Here is a 17,540-nt window from a genome sequence, read left to right on the forward strand (position 1 = left end):
CACAACTTCAAGTCTCACTTTGATTGTCAGATACACAAAGAGGCCCTCCTTGACCACCACTCCTGGGATGTGCATCTTGTCTTGCTCTCTAGTTCACCTTCTTTTCTGATTCCTTTGCAATAGTTATTACAATCCGTAAGGATTGCATTTGTATGGATGTTTCTGTCTCCTCTGACTAGGATGTAGGTGCTGAGAGCACAGGGAATATGTCTGTCTCAGCCTTTGTGTTTCTCTTCAGTTCACAGTATCAGGCACGTAATAGAATTCCGCGTCTGCAACACTGAGGGTGTGAGGGTGGCTCTCAGATGATGCACGCAGATCTGAGTGGCTCTCTGAAAGTCAGTCGAGGCTCCCTGGAATATTACAAAAGAGTCCATGTTAACATTCAGTAGCTATCCTAACTGGCTAAAAGGTTGTACACACTTTCCTTTCAACTGACTCTGGTGTCCCACGATTTTTCAAGTGAGATTTTTTTTTTTTCTTTTGGCCATGCCTTGCAGCATGTGGGATCTTAGTTCCCTAACCAGTGATTGAACCTGTGTCCCTGCAGTGGAAATGCAGAGTCCTAACCACTGGACTGCCTGGGAAGTCCTGGAGTGAGATTTAGAAATAGATCCTGACTCGCAGCATTTCCTTTATGTCCCTGTCTTTCCCCTTCACTTGACTTTGACCATTATGAGTGAGCGATTCCATCTTGGTGTACCCTCCCCTACCCTAGCCCTGGACTTTGCACACAGTAGGGGCTCTATAAATGCTTGTTAACTTGAGTGGAGTTGATTTTATCCTTTTGGCATGTAGGCATTTTGACCAAGACTTCACCCTGGGAGGCAGTGTTTATGATTAGTTGGGGATTTGAGGTGGGTGTAGGGGGCAGACTGTGACCACATCATGAAAGTTAAATGTATTGCCACAGGCAACTCAGTCATAATCTAAGTGTGTGCAGATGGCCTCTACACCTGGATTGCACTGGAGGACAGATGTGTAAATTTGGGTTTGGAGGCAAGTAATGAAACTCTGAGGAGTCTGAAAACAACTCTTAGTCACGTATCTCATAACACAGGTGTGGGTCCATCCAAGGGTAAATGTGTGGCGGGGATGTCTGAGCTCTTGCTAAGGCTGAGTCTGTCCTTTCCAGATCGCTGTTTGGTAGTTATTAATAAAACAAAGTGAATCACCCACCTACCGCTTTCCCTCCATAGTCAGTATGTTCACCAAGTTGACGTGAAGATCTAAGGTGCTTTTTCCTAAGCTTCGATGAACCGAGACCAGTCTGCGGAGTGGCCCTGTGGCCTTTTTTTTTCCTTGGTTTGTTTCACTTCCTTAAGGAATCATCTTGGTTTTTTACTTTTCCTTTCCACAATTTTAAGTAGGTGGTTTGCTGGTGGGAAATTGGGGGAGGGGGAGAGGGAAATGGTCCCTCCAGAAGTGAGAAATTCAACACAAATCTGCTATGCAGCAAAGGTCTTATTCTGTCTCTCATCTGGGGAGGTTTTCATATTGTCATGGAGGAAAACACACGTGCACACACACATACACACATCACTAACCCACACAAATGAAACCCTCTCTTCGGAGAAGCCAGCTACAGGAAATTGACTTATGCACAGGAACTTGGTAATCTCTTTTGTCACATTCGGATCGTTCCTGCTGCCTCAGTCACCGCTCACACCAAACCCAATCATCTTGGGTTTGATTCTCTACCAGCCCAGCTCTCAAAATTTTAGGTCTTCCAATGCAAGAATGTTATACTCTTGGGGAGGAAGGAAAGATAAATCCTAGAAGGAAATTGGGCTGCTTTTGTTTTTACTTACCTGCACTGAACAAATTTGACTTCCGGAGTCAGTCATTTTGGTGTCAAGAAATTTCTTCGGCATTCTACAACAGGTAAGACTTTGATTTCTTTAAAACTATTTCTTCACTGTCAAAAGAAATCTTTCTGATTTATTTAGCTTTTAGTATAGATTCAACATAGTGATTACTCTGTTCAACCTGTTGTGAAGTATAGAACCGTGTTACTCCGGCAAAGAGAGTTAGTCAGATATCCAGCTACTCCCCATGCCTGCCCAAGTCTAATAGGATGCATTTAGTTTCTGAAACATTAAACATTATAATAGTTGGCTTTTTGGTTTTCTGGATAGTCTCCTAGAGAATTCATATGCTTATAATTGGCTATGATTGAGCTCAAATATTTTGGTAGTTTAAATATCATCCTGTTTGATGAAGTAAATCCAAAGATCCTCTAAACTGTGCAAATATGAGTTTAAAAATTTTCTAATTCAGAAAGAAACAGAACCAAAATCCAAATGATACAGATTCATATCTGAAATTCCTAGCTTGTTGGTTTCACCTATTCTCAATGCTGAAGTCCCTTTTTAAAAGTGATATTTGATGTGTAAGTACATATTTTTAAGTGAAATCAAATTTAGTTTTTTGAAGTGGCCTGATTTGGAGATAAGCTGTGAGGTACCACTTGGTAGCCTGTGTTGTAACTAAATAAAGTTAGAGAAATCACTGGTTTGGGTTTCTTTACTAAATTAAAGCTAATATTGAAATATTCAAGAAAGCAGCAAGTAGTTGATTATCACTTGTTGATTCTAAACGGGTGTTGTGAAGGATGTAAGAGAAATATAAAAAATTCTCTATTTTGAAGGATCTAGTAGATGTGATAAGAACTAAAATCCAGGAAGCAGTGCAAGATGGGAATTAAGGAATAGATGGAATGACCATAGGCTGTAAGAGTTATAGGAGTTCTGAGAATGAGATTTGAGGGAAAGCTCGAGTAGTCTGAAAGACACAGGACTTGGAAAGATGAGAGATTGAGTAGATGGAAAGGGGGTTAATTCACACTGGAAAAATTGTGTGGGCAAAAGCACAAAGGTGAGACTGACTAGAAGATGACCATCCCACTTAAGGAAAATGACCTGAGAAAAGATGAAAGCTTGTTTTACACTTTGGTAGGAAATAAGGTTGAAAAATGAAGGTGTAGATGGGTTATAGAAGACCTAGAGAGGCAAGGCTGCTGAGGAGAAGAGTCCTCCAGTCAGTGGCTGTCTGGTCTTCTTAGGCCTTTGGGCACTTCTTTCTCAGCACTCATAGCTCTGACAATTCCATGTGCGAGGTGGCCTCGGGATTCTTGCTTCTTCATGCTCCGGGCTTCCTCATGTATCTCCCACATCTATGATTCTCCACTTGCCTTCCCTCTACTGTTTTCCCCTTGTACATTGTTAATGCAGAGAAAGATTTGTGTAGCTTACGGTACCTATCCGACCTCCATTTTTGGTTACTACCTGCTAAGGAGACCCTGCAGTCATTTAGTAATTGAAGTAGACTTCCTCTTGGGCAGACAAGCTGATTGACTAATTATGAGCAAGTCTCCATTCTTCAACAGTCAGACCCCAAATCTCATGAACTATCTGTTACCTCCTTTGTGTGTCTGAATGATAAGTTGTGGATATGCTGCTGTTCTTTCCCTAAGGATTCCGAATACTTTTTTCCCCTGGACTATGAAATATCTGCATCCAGATAATAACAAAAGCACCTTCCAGTATACAAACCCTGACTTTGGAGCCAGATTGCCTTATGTCGAATCCTGGTGCTGTTGCTTCTCACCTATGAGAACCTCGGACACATTAGTTAACTTCTTTAATCCTCATTAAAAAAAAAAAAAAAGGTAAAGTAGCTCTAACAATAAATTAAAATATCTACTTCAGAGGTTGGTTGTAGGGATAAAAGAGATAAAAACATCTGAAGCATTTAGCCTAGTGCCTGGGATAAAATAAACTCTAGGTAAGTGTAGCTATTACAATTCTTATCAAGAATGGGGACACTAGAATGAAGATGGCATGGTCCCTGGCTTAGGAACAATGTATCTGTAAAGTTACTTTTTTAATGCCAGTATTCCTTTCAAAGGGAAGTGGGAGTGGATAGGTAGAAGCTGAGATTTAACATTTTTTTAGCACCAAGAATAGACAAGGCACAGGGTTAGATGTGTTGTAGTGGTAATGTACATGAGAAAAGGGAAACAAGATTAGAAATAGATTTTTTAAGCCTTTCCCTAGCAAATTCTCAGACTTAGAAGACAACTCTCTGAGTGACTGCTGTACTATTTGTGGACATCTATGGTTGATGCTCACTGAATGCTTTGGGTGGAATTATAGAGCACTTGGAATTAGAGATAAATGAGTAACTTGCTTGGGCTGTTTAAGTGAAATTATGTATTTTATGATATATTTTAATTTTAATGCTGGGAAGACACTGCTAAAAATCCATTTCTATTTAGGAATCTGGACCATTTTGACAATGAATGCCCATAGTGCTTATTTAAATTCTGGATGCTTGGATCTGGACACAAGCCAAGATTAAAAAGCATCCTGCTTTCCCATTCTGCTCTGCAGATCAGAGATTCTTTTGGCTTTAGAAAACACCCTTTAAAAATGCGGATATGGCCAGTATACTCATTATGCAGGAGATTCTCAACTGCACATGTAGATTACTTTGGTTTTATCATAATATTATTTTTTTTAAATAGAGCTCCACTGTATTCTCAGGGTGGAAATTTGGGGGCTTTGTGTATGTAAAGGAAGGACACAAGTTCGGAGGGATACCAAAGTGGAACATGCTACAAAGCAGCCTCACAGTATCGAATGCTGGGCTGGACAGTGCGGGGTGGGGGTCAGAGATGGAAAGGATGAACAGAGGGACGTGGAAGGTGCCAGAATTAAGGCTCCTCCTCTGAGGCTTTTCAGTCATTTGACTCCAACTGCTGCTTGAATGCCTTAAGCAACTTCTTGATGCTTCGTGTAGAAAGTCATCATACTGTTCCCAGATTTGGATCATTGTTCAGAAACGGTTTGATTTGTCTGGTTCTGGCCTGGAATCATAGTTCCTCAAGTTGGCTGGACATCAAAACCCTTTGAGAAGATTTTCAAAAACAGCAGTTCTCTTGTATCACACCCCAGTCCTGGAGTGGGGTCCAGGAATCTGTGTGATAAAAATACACATTTTTTTCCCCACTCAAGTGACTTAGAGACAGTTGTTCTGAGGTGAGCATTTGGGAGCCATTGATCCAAAACTCTCCTACCAGAGCCCCAGCACTGAGATGGTAAGTTGAGTAAGTGCTGAAAAGAGGTAAAACCATCTTCCCTCAATTCCTAGTAACGTGCGTGTGTGTTAGTTGTTTAGTCATGTCCGACTCTTTGTGACCCCATAGACTATATAGCCTGCCATGCTCTTATGCCCATGGAATTCTCCAGGCAAGAATACTAGAGTGGGTAACCATTCTCTTCTTCAGAGGATCTTCCTGACCCAGGGATTGAACCCAGGTCTCCTGCATTGCAGGCAGATTCTTTACCATCCAAGCCACCAGGGAAGCCCTTATTAATATCACACAAAAGCATTTTCCTTTGTTTTGAATTTATTTCTTAGAATTTCTGGAAGTGGGATGATTTGGTCAAGTATGTATGTTTAGAGTTTTTGCTAACCATATTTACATGTTAACTTGGAAATGTAGGGTGCTACTTGAAAAATCCTGAAGTATTACAGACATGTAGAGGCTATTCAGTGTCACTCATGAAAAGCCCAAAGACAGGAATTTGCTTTCACATGCTGCTGCTGCTGCTGCTGCTGCTGCTGCTAAGTCACTTCAGTCGTGTCCGACTCTGGGCGACCCCATAGACAGCAGCCCACCAGGCTCCCCCGTCCCTGGGATTCTCCAGCCAAGAATACTGGAGTGGGTTGCCATTGCCTTCTCCAATGCGGCTTTCACATGAGATAGTGCCAAATCACTCTCCCACTTCTCTCTTCCAGTAAAACACAATACTAATGAATTACTTTGGAAAAAATTTCAAAGCATTACGGAATGCTCGATTGCTTCTTTGAGCATAAGTTGAAGTATTCTAATCACTACATTAGTTTCCTGTAAAACTGAAGTCAGCAGTGACCTCTTCCCCATTTCATAGAAAAGAAAACCAACAAAGACAGTGGTTAGGTAACATCAATATGGTTCTCAAAATATGTGCCATGAGAACTACATATAGTCATCCATTCAGTCACTGTTCAAGTAAATAAATGATTGAGTGCTTTTTAATAGGTGACCCATGGAAAAACACCAGTAAAATGAATGGATGAAGAGAGTATTACCCAAATTGGGGGAGAGTGGGCAGAATGAATTTGCTCACATAGACCTCCTGTTCTTTTCTCTCTTTTTTTTTTGGATTATGTTTTATTCATTATGCATTATCATAATTTGCTAACTTAAAAGCATGGCTATTGCTTGTGGCACAGATGGAATCAGGTGAATTTTCAATGGCTTCCATGAAAAAAAAAGGTGTGCTTTTGCTAAATATCTAGTGAGATGATAGTCAGGAATATGTGGGAGCCTGTACTTGCTTACAAGAACTGATTGTGTTATTTCAGAAAATTTGCAAACCAGTTGTTAAACAATCACTATTAAAAATTAAATTCTATAAATCCCAGTTCAATAAATTATATTAAAAATAAATGTAATACTCAAAAAACTTATTACTCCTGATTATTTACAATATTTTTCTGTCATCTGTGCTTTTGAAGTTATCATCTCCAATTTATCTGTGTGATAGAAATATTATAATGATGTGATATATATATATTATATCGATATATCATATAATGATGCTATGAAACATCTGTATTCAGTGATACCATGTTCATAACTTGAAACTGGACCCGATAGGGGTATTTATACCACAAAATTGGCGAATGTTATAAATCAAACTCTCCACCCTCTTTTCTTTTCCTTTGAGAAAAATCTATTAAATAAACATTTACCAGCATGTTGCTTAGGAAATGTATAAAATACAACCCTGGCAACTTGGCAATATGTGGCAAGAGCTATCCAAATGCTCATACACTTTGATCCATTAATTCTACCTCTGGGAATTTATTCTAAATAAATAATTCAAAGAAGGAAAAAAGTAACATGCATGAACTGTATTATTCATTATGTATTGTTATTATGACACTGTATTGTTATTATGACAGAATGATCCAAAAATAGCCTAAATAATAACCAAAAGTGATCTGGCAGCACTAATATCTGTGCAATATTTTATAGTCTTAAAGGTCATCATTAACAGTAGTTATGAAAATATATTTGATATGGTGTTAAATTAGAAAATCAGGATTACAATTTTCATGTCACATTCTGGTTTTGTTATGAATGAGGATGAAATGTGAACTTTAAAAAAATAAAGCATTTGTGTTAGAATGGTGAGATACTAGAATTTTGTTTTTAGTTCATGTATTGTAGGAGTGGTGTGTGCCTTAAAAATGCGGAGAAAGACTGTAAATAAGCGGTTTTAAGTAGTCTTAATTCATTGGAAAAGACTCTGATGCTGGGAAGGATTGGGGGGAGGAGAAGAGGACGACAGAGGTTGAGATGGCTGGATGGCATCACTGACTCGATGGATGTGAGTCTGAGTCTGAGTGAACTCCGGGAGTTGGAGATGGACAGGGAGGCCTGGCGTGCTGCGATTCATGGGTTCGCATAGAGTCGGACACGACTGAGTGACTGAACTGAACTGAATATTTAAGGGCAAGGCCAAGAGGAGTTTTGTGGGCCAGATGGGGCTTGCTTTTGGCATGCAAATATGTACTATGAACCCCAGGTGAGGTATTGTAAATGGTGTTAGGATCCAGGCAGTCTGAAGTGGTGGATGCTAAGGAGGTTTCCTTAGGGCAGCTCTGGAAGAGAGAAGCCACTGGCTGCCTGTGGAGATTGAGGAAGAGCCCAGAGAAAAGCTACTGTCAAAGGCAAGAGAGAGGGAAGAAGATTTCTTAAGAGATGCTGATCTCAGAGGCAAGTCAGATGAATATGAAAGTAGTTCCATTTAGATCTCAAAACAATAGGGCTCAAGTCAGGAAGAAAATGATTCTTGTAAATCATGGGTTCTCTAATCTCAGCTGGATGGATGGGGGATGTATTAACAAAAGCAGCTTTTACCTCCATGGATTACGATCCAATTGGTCTGGAGGTTGGCAGGAATATTTTTAACTAGTCCTCTGGCCTCATAAAGATTCTGAAACAAATGGTCTGCAGATAGTACTTTGAGAATGCTAATAGATTAAAGGTGATAGTTTGGGTTGGCTTAGAGAATGTGCATGCGTGTGTGTGTGTGTGTGTGTGTGTGTGTGTGTGTTTGGGAGCAAGCCTACTAATACCTTGAGGCTTAGGATCAAAAAAGGGTGTGACAACAGAGAAAGCCCCAAAGGGACAAGCTATTGTGTTGAATCTATAGAAACAAACTAAAAACAGGAGACCACACTCGTGATACTCCCTAAAGGGGAATGTAGATTATGCCATAAAATTCCCTTTTACAGGCATTTGGACCAACTGAAAGTAGCTATGAACAGGGGAACTACAAGAAGGAAGCACAGAGAAAAATGGTCAAATGGAGAGTTGAAGACCATGAATATTCTGTTTCAAATTATTGGGAAGTGATCATCAAGCATAAACCTGGAGGAGAATACACATTGCTGTGTTTAGAAAATGTTTGAGCTTTAGTGTATAATAATATCACATTAAAGAAGTAAATAAAGCTTGATGTTTGATGAAATGTATTTTTTATAGAAAACTATAGCCCTCAAAGGAATAACATCAGACATGTGCCATAATAACAATGTATGTACCACAAAATAAACATATTGTAGTAAATGACATTGCAGTAGCAGAAGCCATTGGTACTGAGATTATTGATTTCACCTGGCTTTAAAACTTTAGTGACAGTAATAAGCTCTCAAATCATCTTTAATATTTTTGGGTTTTTTCTACTTTATGCTGAAAATTCTTCAGTTAGAAAAAAAATTTCACATTCCCTATCATCGGGGCACTAGTCTCTCAGGATGTTCATAAATTCCTTTTAGAATCTGATGAGAACCAAAGACCATATCCCTGAGAAAAAAGCCCATGTATAGAAACTACATATTTGTCATACACTTTTGGGAGATTTAGGGATATCCTCTAGAGTGCATCCCCAGTGGCTCAGATGGTAAAGAATCTGCCTGCAATGCAGGAGAGCCGGGTTTGATCCCTGGGTCAGGAAGATCTCCTGTAGAAGGGAATGGCAACCCACCCTAGTATTCTTGTCTGGAGAATTCCATGGACAGAGGAGCCTGGCGGGCTACAGTCCATGGGGTTACAAAGAGTTGGACATGCCTGAGCAGCTAACATTCAGAGTGCATCTATGGAAGATCAGTAGTCCAGATGCCTCATATTAAGAAATCCTGCCTCAGAGACTGTCAACACATCAGAGGAGGCCTTGCAGAAGTTGTGAAAGTCCTGGTCATTGCTGACATTGGACTTAGCTGCTAGAGAGAAAAATTGATAGTAAAAAAGAGGACAAGAGGGCAGGTACACGTGTAGTTTTGTAGCACTGGATCCTTAAGCTGGGTAAACGTGAGGCTAGAGGTGGTTCTTGTCAGAGTATATATGACCAATGTTCTAAGTCCTTAATTCTTAATTCTCTTATGTGAGGCCAAGATCAGTAGCCATTCAGGAAAATAGTCTCTAAGATCCTACTTTAATGTCTTACTGACTGTCGTGTGGTACCTACTTGGCACAAGAAATACAGGCAGGTTGTAAATACCGATCTAGCCAACTCCAGAGTGTAGCGAGTGGTGCTCAGTGAGTACTGGATACCCAGCCAGGCTACTTTTAGCGGCAAAAGGCATTATTAGCTTGTGTGTAATGTGATTACTTCAGAGTGTGAAATGTTGGTTTTCCTATCTGAAGCTGAACATCTGTTAGGGCCCTGATTTTGGAGATAGTACTTTTCCTGTGTAGCCTGTAGACCACAGAAGCCCAGTTAGCCATCTTCCATTAATGGGTACCTGACATGCAATTTGGGGAAGTAGGTGTTTTCAGTTGAAAGTTCATGCCTTTGTTAATGTACTGTCCACTTGGACGGTGATAGGGACTTGGGCAGGGTAAGGAGATTTACCCCAAATTCGTCTCTTTAAACTGGTCAACTCTGTTGAAAGTGATAAAACCATACTGTCATGTCATGTTAAGAGATTGGGGGAGATAGAATATGGGGAGGGGAATTGCACCGTCTTCAACCCTCCAGAGAAAAACTATGTACAATTGGCTTAACAAATTGTGAAATTAGTGAAATCGTGATATTGAATCAGGCTTCTCTTGGTTTGGCATAATGTAAGGATTATACATCTTTCTTTGAGATAGAATAGGAAAATCTGTAACAAATACCAATATATATTTAAGTAATTAGTGTACTTCACCTTCTACAACCATTTTAATTATTGTAAACCCATGACTGCAGCTCCTGCCAATTTCAACTCAGTGTATTCAATGTGTTGTTTGATGTATTCTGTGTATTTTATTATTATTATTTTTGGTCATGCCCATAGTGTGCAGGATACAAGTTCCCTGACTAGGGATTGAAGCCATGCCCTCTGCATTGGGAGCATAGAGTCTTAGCCACTGTACTGCCAGGGAAATCCTCATTAAGTGTATTTTAATTTAATACTTTTGCATGTGTGCCTGGTCAGTCGCTTCAGTTGTGTGTGACTCTTTGTGACTCTATGGACTGTAGCCTGCCAGGCTTCCCTGTCCATAGGATTCTCTAGGCAAGAATACTGGAGTGGGTTGCCATGCCCTCCTCCAGGGAATCTTCCCTACCGAGAGATTGAACCCAAGTCTCCTGCCTCTCCTGCATTGCAGGTGGAATTTTTTAACCTACTGAGCTACCTGGGAAGGCCCTAATACATTTAATGCATTTAAATAATATTGCATCATAGAATTCTCAGTTACAGCTCAGAAAACAGAAATATCCCATGTGCTCCAAAGGCAAACTCTTCTTCCCCTTTTCTCCTGCAGATTGCTTCCCCTGCTTCAGCATTCTGCCTAGCAACCTAATTGCTGATGTGGGAAACTGACTGACATTTGTCTTTTACTCCATACTTTCCCTTTCTTTTCAGAGGTTCCTTTGAAAAGTAGAATCCCTACTTTTCCTTTGTTTTCCCTAGTGCTATTCTAGCTGCCTCCTTCTTGAGCACTAAAAATAAAAATAAAAATAGATACACATATCTTATCATGAAGCTTTTTCTCAGTTGCCACAAAAAATTCTACCTGTCTTTGTTCCAATCTTGAGCTGAAAATGATCTCAACCATGATTGAGAAGCATAAGAATGCCTGTGATTAATCCTTCTAACAAAGGAGGGCCATGTATTGGGATTCAAATTTAAATAATGTAAGACCATTGTCCTCTGCTGCAAATACCCTTAAAGAGTTCAGAAATCCCTTTTGGTATACTTTTTTGGGGGATAAAACCTGACTTTCCTCAAGCTTCAGTAACTTTGGACTGTAACTTGCTGCAATTTATATCGATAGTCATTCACTCACTCTCTCTCTTCCTCTGGCTGTAATAAGGAAGTAGAAGAGGGTGTTGGACGTATATACAGGAAATAGGAGGGGAAAGGCAGAAAAACTTTACATGTTGACAGTACCACAATTTCCTACATTTGTTGATATGACAAGTGATATTGTCACTCTATTCCTATACACAAACTATCTGGTAATATTAGAAATATCTGTAATGATGTTAACTTTATAATGGGCTTCCCTTGTGGCTCAGAGGTAAAGAATCTGCCTGCCATTGCGGGAGACATGGGTTCGATCCCTGGGTCGGGAAGGTCCCTTGGAGAAAGAAAATAGTAACACGTATTTGTAACAAATGTAGCATATGCTTTTAACCTAAATATACATGTATATATTTTATTTATGAGTATTTAGGTTTTCACATATTAAAAACACCGTCATGCTAGTGCTTTCCCTCCAAAAAGTGCAGAAACTATAGAAAGGCGCTTAAACATTGCTTCTTACCATAAGAGAAATATAGCTGATGATTAAATGGATCACTTGAATTAATGATGGGCAAACAACTTTGCTGACTCCCATAGGTATCTTTTCTTCCTTTTTGTTCTCTACATCTCAGGAAAAGAGATTTCAAGATAAAGAATATGGCAATGTTTCTATTAAATACTAGAGCCATGAAAATACATAGGCAGTTTTGGCATCATGACAGGGAAGTTCTATGTAAAACTTGGACCAAATGTTGAAAACCCAAACCGATAGTTTTGGATTTCCCCAAGGGCTACCCATTTGATATGTCATCCAGGAAAGACCCAACACATACAAATGTGGAAGGAAAAACAAAAGTTTTGTCTTCCAACAGGGGCTAGACTCTTGTGGTTTTCAGTTTAGAAACTAAACTGTGCAGTTGCACTCATGAAAAAAAGTCACCAGCCTTTTCAGCTTAAGCTCATGTTCAACTCTTTCTTCTGACCTGTGACCAGTCAATCTTATGAAGTTATATTATCTTGAAGCTCCCTCGGATTTATTGTTCTTTTCTTTGGAGGGCTGAAGTGATCATATTTAAAATTTTTCCTACATTTACCCTGTTCGGAGTTTTCAGTGTTAGTGCTCCTTTATATATTTGGTCATGACTGGTTTTATTTCTCAACAGGTATGTATTTCATTATTTTACCTACTGATTATAATTGTTTGTTTCTTTTGCTAATTTTGAGAGTGCTTAATGATTCTTACATACTAGATCTTTAACAAAGTAATTACAAAAATGTAGGGTAAATAACAAAGCAAATTCACTTGCCTTCAAAGAGTTTGATGAACGCTTCGAGTTCATCAGAGCTTAAGAGTTTGATGAACTTTTAAATTATTATCAAGTTTTTCCTTTTCCTATAAAATAAAGGCCAAAGTACAATTTATAAATCATATCTCCAGTCAGGGAAAAAGAGTTGAATGATCCTTCTACTCACCATGTAATATGCTATGTTCTAAATTATTATTTTAAATTACTCTAGGTAGCTATGGAAAGGCCATTCTTTTAAGAAAAATTGCAAGTAACTGGGCAGTCTGAAGGAATAGCCTTAAAATGTTCTTATCCTGTGACTGCTTCTAAGAATTGATCCTAAGAAAACAGCAAGTGTTTTACTATAAAAGCAAAGCTTTTCAACACAATAATTTTTTGAAGAATGTTTAATAGGTGAGAAAAAAATCAGTTTAAAATCATGTATTTTTATTTAAAAAGGCTTATATATTCTTACATGAATTCAGAATGTGAAGTAGATAAACCAGTATGTTAAAAGTTATCATCTAGTATATGATAAAATTCTATATGGTTTTTATGTTTCCTATATTTTCTGTGATTTGCATATATTATTTTTATAATAAAAAGGAAAAAATCTTTCAAAAGAAAGTCAATTTATGGTGTGAGGTTAATAGTGAAACTAGTAAAATGATTTTGATGTGAGAATTATTTTGACATCTGGAAGAAAACGTAATGCTTGATAGTCCTAAGCCTATAATTAAATTTTATCTTTTAAGATTTAAATGATCTTTAGCTTTAAAGGGATTTCAAGTTTCTTTTATCTTGAACCTTGAAAATCACTTTTATGAGAGATGTTGGAGTTATTAAATAGGTTTATGTTTTTAAAATAAGAGAATTAGCTTTAACTAGTATCAGAATTTAAGTAAAATACATGATATTCAAATGATGAATATAGATGTTTATCTAAAAATTTTTTAACATGGGAAAAGATTCCCAGAGAGATCCTTTAAGAAACATATATTCCTTATGTATCTTAAATATTTAATTTAGAAATAATTGACTTTCAAATATTTTGAAAGATACCTACTAGGCAAATCATTTGCTATAAAGTAGCAAAATTATCTTGTAGTCTTTCATGACCATTTTTCTGCACAGTAACAAATATCTTAAAGTTATTAGTTTCAAATGCTAAATATTATTTCAAATGCTTTAACATTTATTTGAAAAGTTGATAAGTGAAGGAAAGCATTTTCCTTTAAAACATGAATGAAATTTGTTTGACTGCATAATATTTCTGATCACATTTTTGTTTGCTTTTGTTTGTGCTTCTCTCTGGCTTTGGTTTAACAGTAATTCATGGTTATGTTAGACAAGTTATGGTTCACGAGACACACAACATATCAGTTAGCAGGGCTTTCAGCTGCAAGTTGCACGATACCTGACAATAGCTTTCAAAAAATCTGGATTCATTTCTCCCTCATAGCCAGAAGTCTGGAGGTCTGTGTTCCTGCCCCTGGTTCAGTGGCTCAGTGATAGTGCCTCTGCAGTTTTCCTGTGTGTCATCATAGCTGCAAGATGGCTCCCGCAGCTTCCAGGCTTGTGCCTCCATTAACTCATAGAGCTGGGTGAAGGTAAAAAGTAGGCTGATCTGGCAGTGGCTGTTGCATTTTCTAGGACAACAAGAGTTTTCCCAGAGATCTTCTAAACAGATATCAACTATCTTGTCATTGCTAGGATTGGGTTACTTGCCCAGCCAAGTTGTGAGAAAGGTGAGGAAACAGGAAGTAGAATTGTTACGTAATTGTCTTAGGCTATGCATTTCCAACAGGGAGGCATGTGAGGAAGGTAGTAGGAGGAGTTATGGGTAGGGATGGTGTGAGGGTAGATGGGATGATGATGATGATAACTCCTATGGGGGAGAATTGTTTATTGGTGAGGAGGAGGGGCAGAAAAAAGATATTACTCTTTTTATATATAAAGCACAGATATGCATGCAATACATAGAGTACATTTATGATATTAAATTTTAGTAAGTGACATGATTAGGAAAAAAGTGTCTAAAAATGCTTTGAGGCAAATGATAATGAAAAAAAGGTTGAGAAATGGTGGCTTAGGCCAAGCATGGTCCATTGCCTAAGGTCTTGCACATTGTCTTGCAACAAAATTGAATTCTATTTTTAAGGAAATATTATTGATATATTTGGCTGCACCAGGTCTTAGTTCCGACACGCAGGTTCTTTGATCTTCCTTGTGGTATGTGGGGTCTTTAGTTGTAGCATATGGAGCCTAATTTCCTAACTAGAGATTGAACCCGGGCCCCTTGCACTGGGAGTATGGAGTCTTAGCCATTGGGCCACCAGGGAAGTCCTGGATTCTATTATTAACGACAAAGAGAGGCTCGGATATTGAGTAGAAAACTAACAATGCCTGCCGCAGATAATGTCATAAATTGAATTAAGAAACAACTTACATTATCTTGTAATTGGTGATCTTCTCTCACTGGATTGGCAGTTTCCTAAGAATGGGAACTGTGTTGTATTCATCTTTGTATAGACCCCCCCCCATATATATATATTGTATGTTGAGTGGAAAAAACCATTTTACTTGTTTTAAAGCTGGACCAATCACCCTAGGCATTAATTTGAACTTATTTCCCCACCCAAAAGCCTTCAGTAGCTTTCAGTTTCTTACAGGCATAAGGTCTACCATCTCATTCTCTTTTCCTATCATTTTCTCAGCTCTGGTCTAGGGTCCAGGCATGCTGATCCACTTTGTTCTTAAGCACATCTTTGCTCTCAGTCCTCTGTGCTTTTGCACAGGCCAGTCCCTTTCTTGTTACCCTTCCAAATCCTTTCCCCTTGAGACTCTAGTCTAAGTCACTTCCCCTGGGAGTCCTTAGGCAGTTCCATTTGCCTAGAAGACCTTTTCCTTCATCTCCAACCTTTTTAATCCTTCTCCTCAAAACCTAGTGTAAGTCCTGCTTTCTTGCAAGTTCTTTATTTTTTTAATTAAAAGAGTTAAAAATTGGAGGGTAATTGCTTTACAATGTCGTGTTGGCTTTTGCCATACAACAACATGAATCACCCATAATGAGAAGGAAGTAGCAACACTTGCCTAGAGAATCCCATGGAGAGAGGAGCCTGGTGGGCTACAGTCCATGAGGTCGCAAGCCTCATATATGTATGTGTATGTATATATATATATATGGGCTTCCCTCATAGCTCAGTTGGTAAGTCATCTGCCTACAATGCAGGAGGCCCAGGTTCAATTCCTGGGTTGAGAAGATCTCCTGGAGAAGGAAATGGCAACCCTCTCAGGTATTCTTGCCTGGAGAATCCCATGGACAGGGGAGCCTGGCAGGCTACAGTACTCTGGATCACAAGAGTCCAACACGACTTAGCGACTAAACCACCAACCACCACGACCATATATATATATCCTTTCCTTTTGCATGTTGTTTACAATGCCCCCAGCCCATGCACATTTCCATCCTTTTTTCTTTTTTCCCCTTCCTTTTTTTTTTTTAAATAATTCCTATTCTTTTAAAATCCTATAGTGTTTATGATCTGTTTCACTCTTTGGTGTACTTAATTAATTGTGTGTGTGTGTGCGTGCGCACGTGCATGCGTGCATATGTGTGCTCAGTCCTGTCCAACTCTTGTGGCCCCATGGACTATAGCCTACTAGGCTCCGCTGTCCATGGAATTTTCCAGGCAAGAATACTGGAGCAGGTTGCCATTTCCTACTGCAGTGGATCTTCTTGACCCAGGGATCGAAACTGTGTATTACATCTCCTACACTGGCAGGAGAATTCTTAAGCACTGTGCCACCTGGGAAGCCCCAATTAAGTAATTAAGTGTAGTGGTAAAGAACTCGCCTGCCAATGCAGGAGGCATAAGAGACTCAGGTTCTGATTCTGGATTGGGAAGATCCCCTGGAGAAGGAAATGGCAACACTTGCCTAGAGAATCCCATGGAGAGAGGCGCCTGGTGGGCTACAGTCCATGAGGTTGCAAAGAGTCAGACACAACTGAAGTGGCCTAGCACACACACACATAATGTCTTTAAATGTTACTTACCTGACTCGAGCATCTATATCTTGTCTTCACAATGGGCTAAATTCCAGGAGAGCAGGGAGTCTCTCACAATGTCCACTGTAGTGCTATGCATCTAGAAAGCAGTTGGTAAAAGCTGGTTATAATAGCTAAAAGTGACAAACATCAATAGATGAGAGCCAGTAAGTAGCTGGACATGGTTTTCTTTGCAGTTCTAAAACCCACTGTATACTATTTGTGTTTTAACATAAATAACCAACATCGTTGGAATTCACTTATAAGATACAAGCCTAAAGGCCAGATTTAGGAGCTGGAAACAGTTCACTAGCTCGATTCTGCCTTCCATTTCCTGATCTTCTCTGTTTGAGAGAATTGGAGGTGTGGAGGCAGGGTGTAAAGCTCAGGGTGTTGGAGTTGACCAGGGTCAAGTTATTTAATTTCTCTGGCTCTCAGTCATCACATTTGTAAAATTTTCCTTGTGGGACTGTCATGAGGATAAAACGAGGTCAGATATGAAGGTGCTTGCCTCAGGCACCATGGCAATCAATAAATAGAACTGTGGATGGCTTGGTTTATCCACCTGATGCTTCAGGGGCAATATATCTTTGTTTTACTGAGTTTCCCTCAGCATTCCCCTGAAGAGAAATAGTCACTTAGGTATACTTATTTAAAAGGTATTACTTAAAAGGTATTATTTAAAAGGTATCTACTTAAGGAGTTGGAATAGGAGTAGTATCTACATTTCATAACATTTCAAGCTGGAATGAAACCCTCCTATCTTATACTCAGTGAAAGAAGCACCTAGAGGTGAGTGGGTACTTCTGGTTACAAGGCCAATGACAGAGGTGAAATTGAACCCAAATATC

General features: G+C 39.1%; 1 protein-coding gene across 1 annotated transcript in view; it reads left to right on the forward strand.

Moving 5' to 3' along the window:
* The window catches only part of RHOH (ras homolog family member H), a 42,107-nt gene continuing 26,194 nt past the window's right edge, over window positions 1,628-17,540 (forward strand). Inside the window, exon 1 of the mRNA XM_005681533.3 lies at window positions 1,628-1,884. The gene's annotated coding sequence lies outside the window, so the exon portion shown is untranslated. The remainder of the gene's footprint in view (window positions 1,885-17,540) is intronic.

The sequence above is a fragment of the Capra hircus genome, chromosome 6 (genome assembly GCF_001704415.2).
Source record: "Capra hircus breed San Clemente chromosome 6, ASM170441v1, whole genome shotgun sequence".
Classification (NCBI taxonomy): Eukaryota; Metazoa; Chordata; class Mammalia; order Artiodactyla; family Bovidae; genus Capra; species Capra hircus.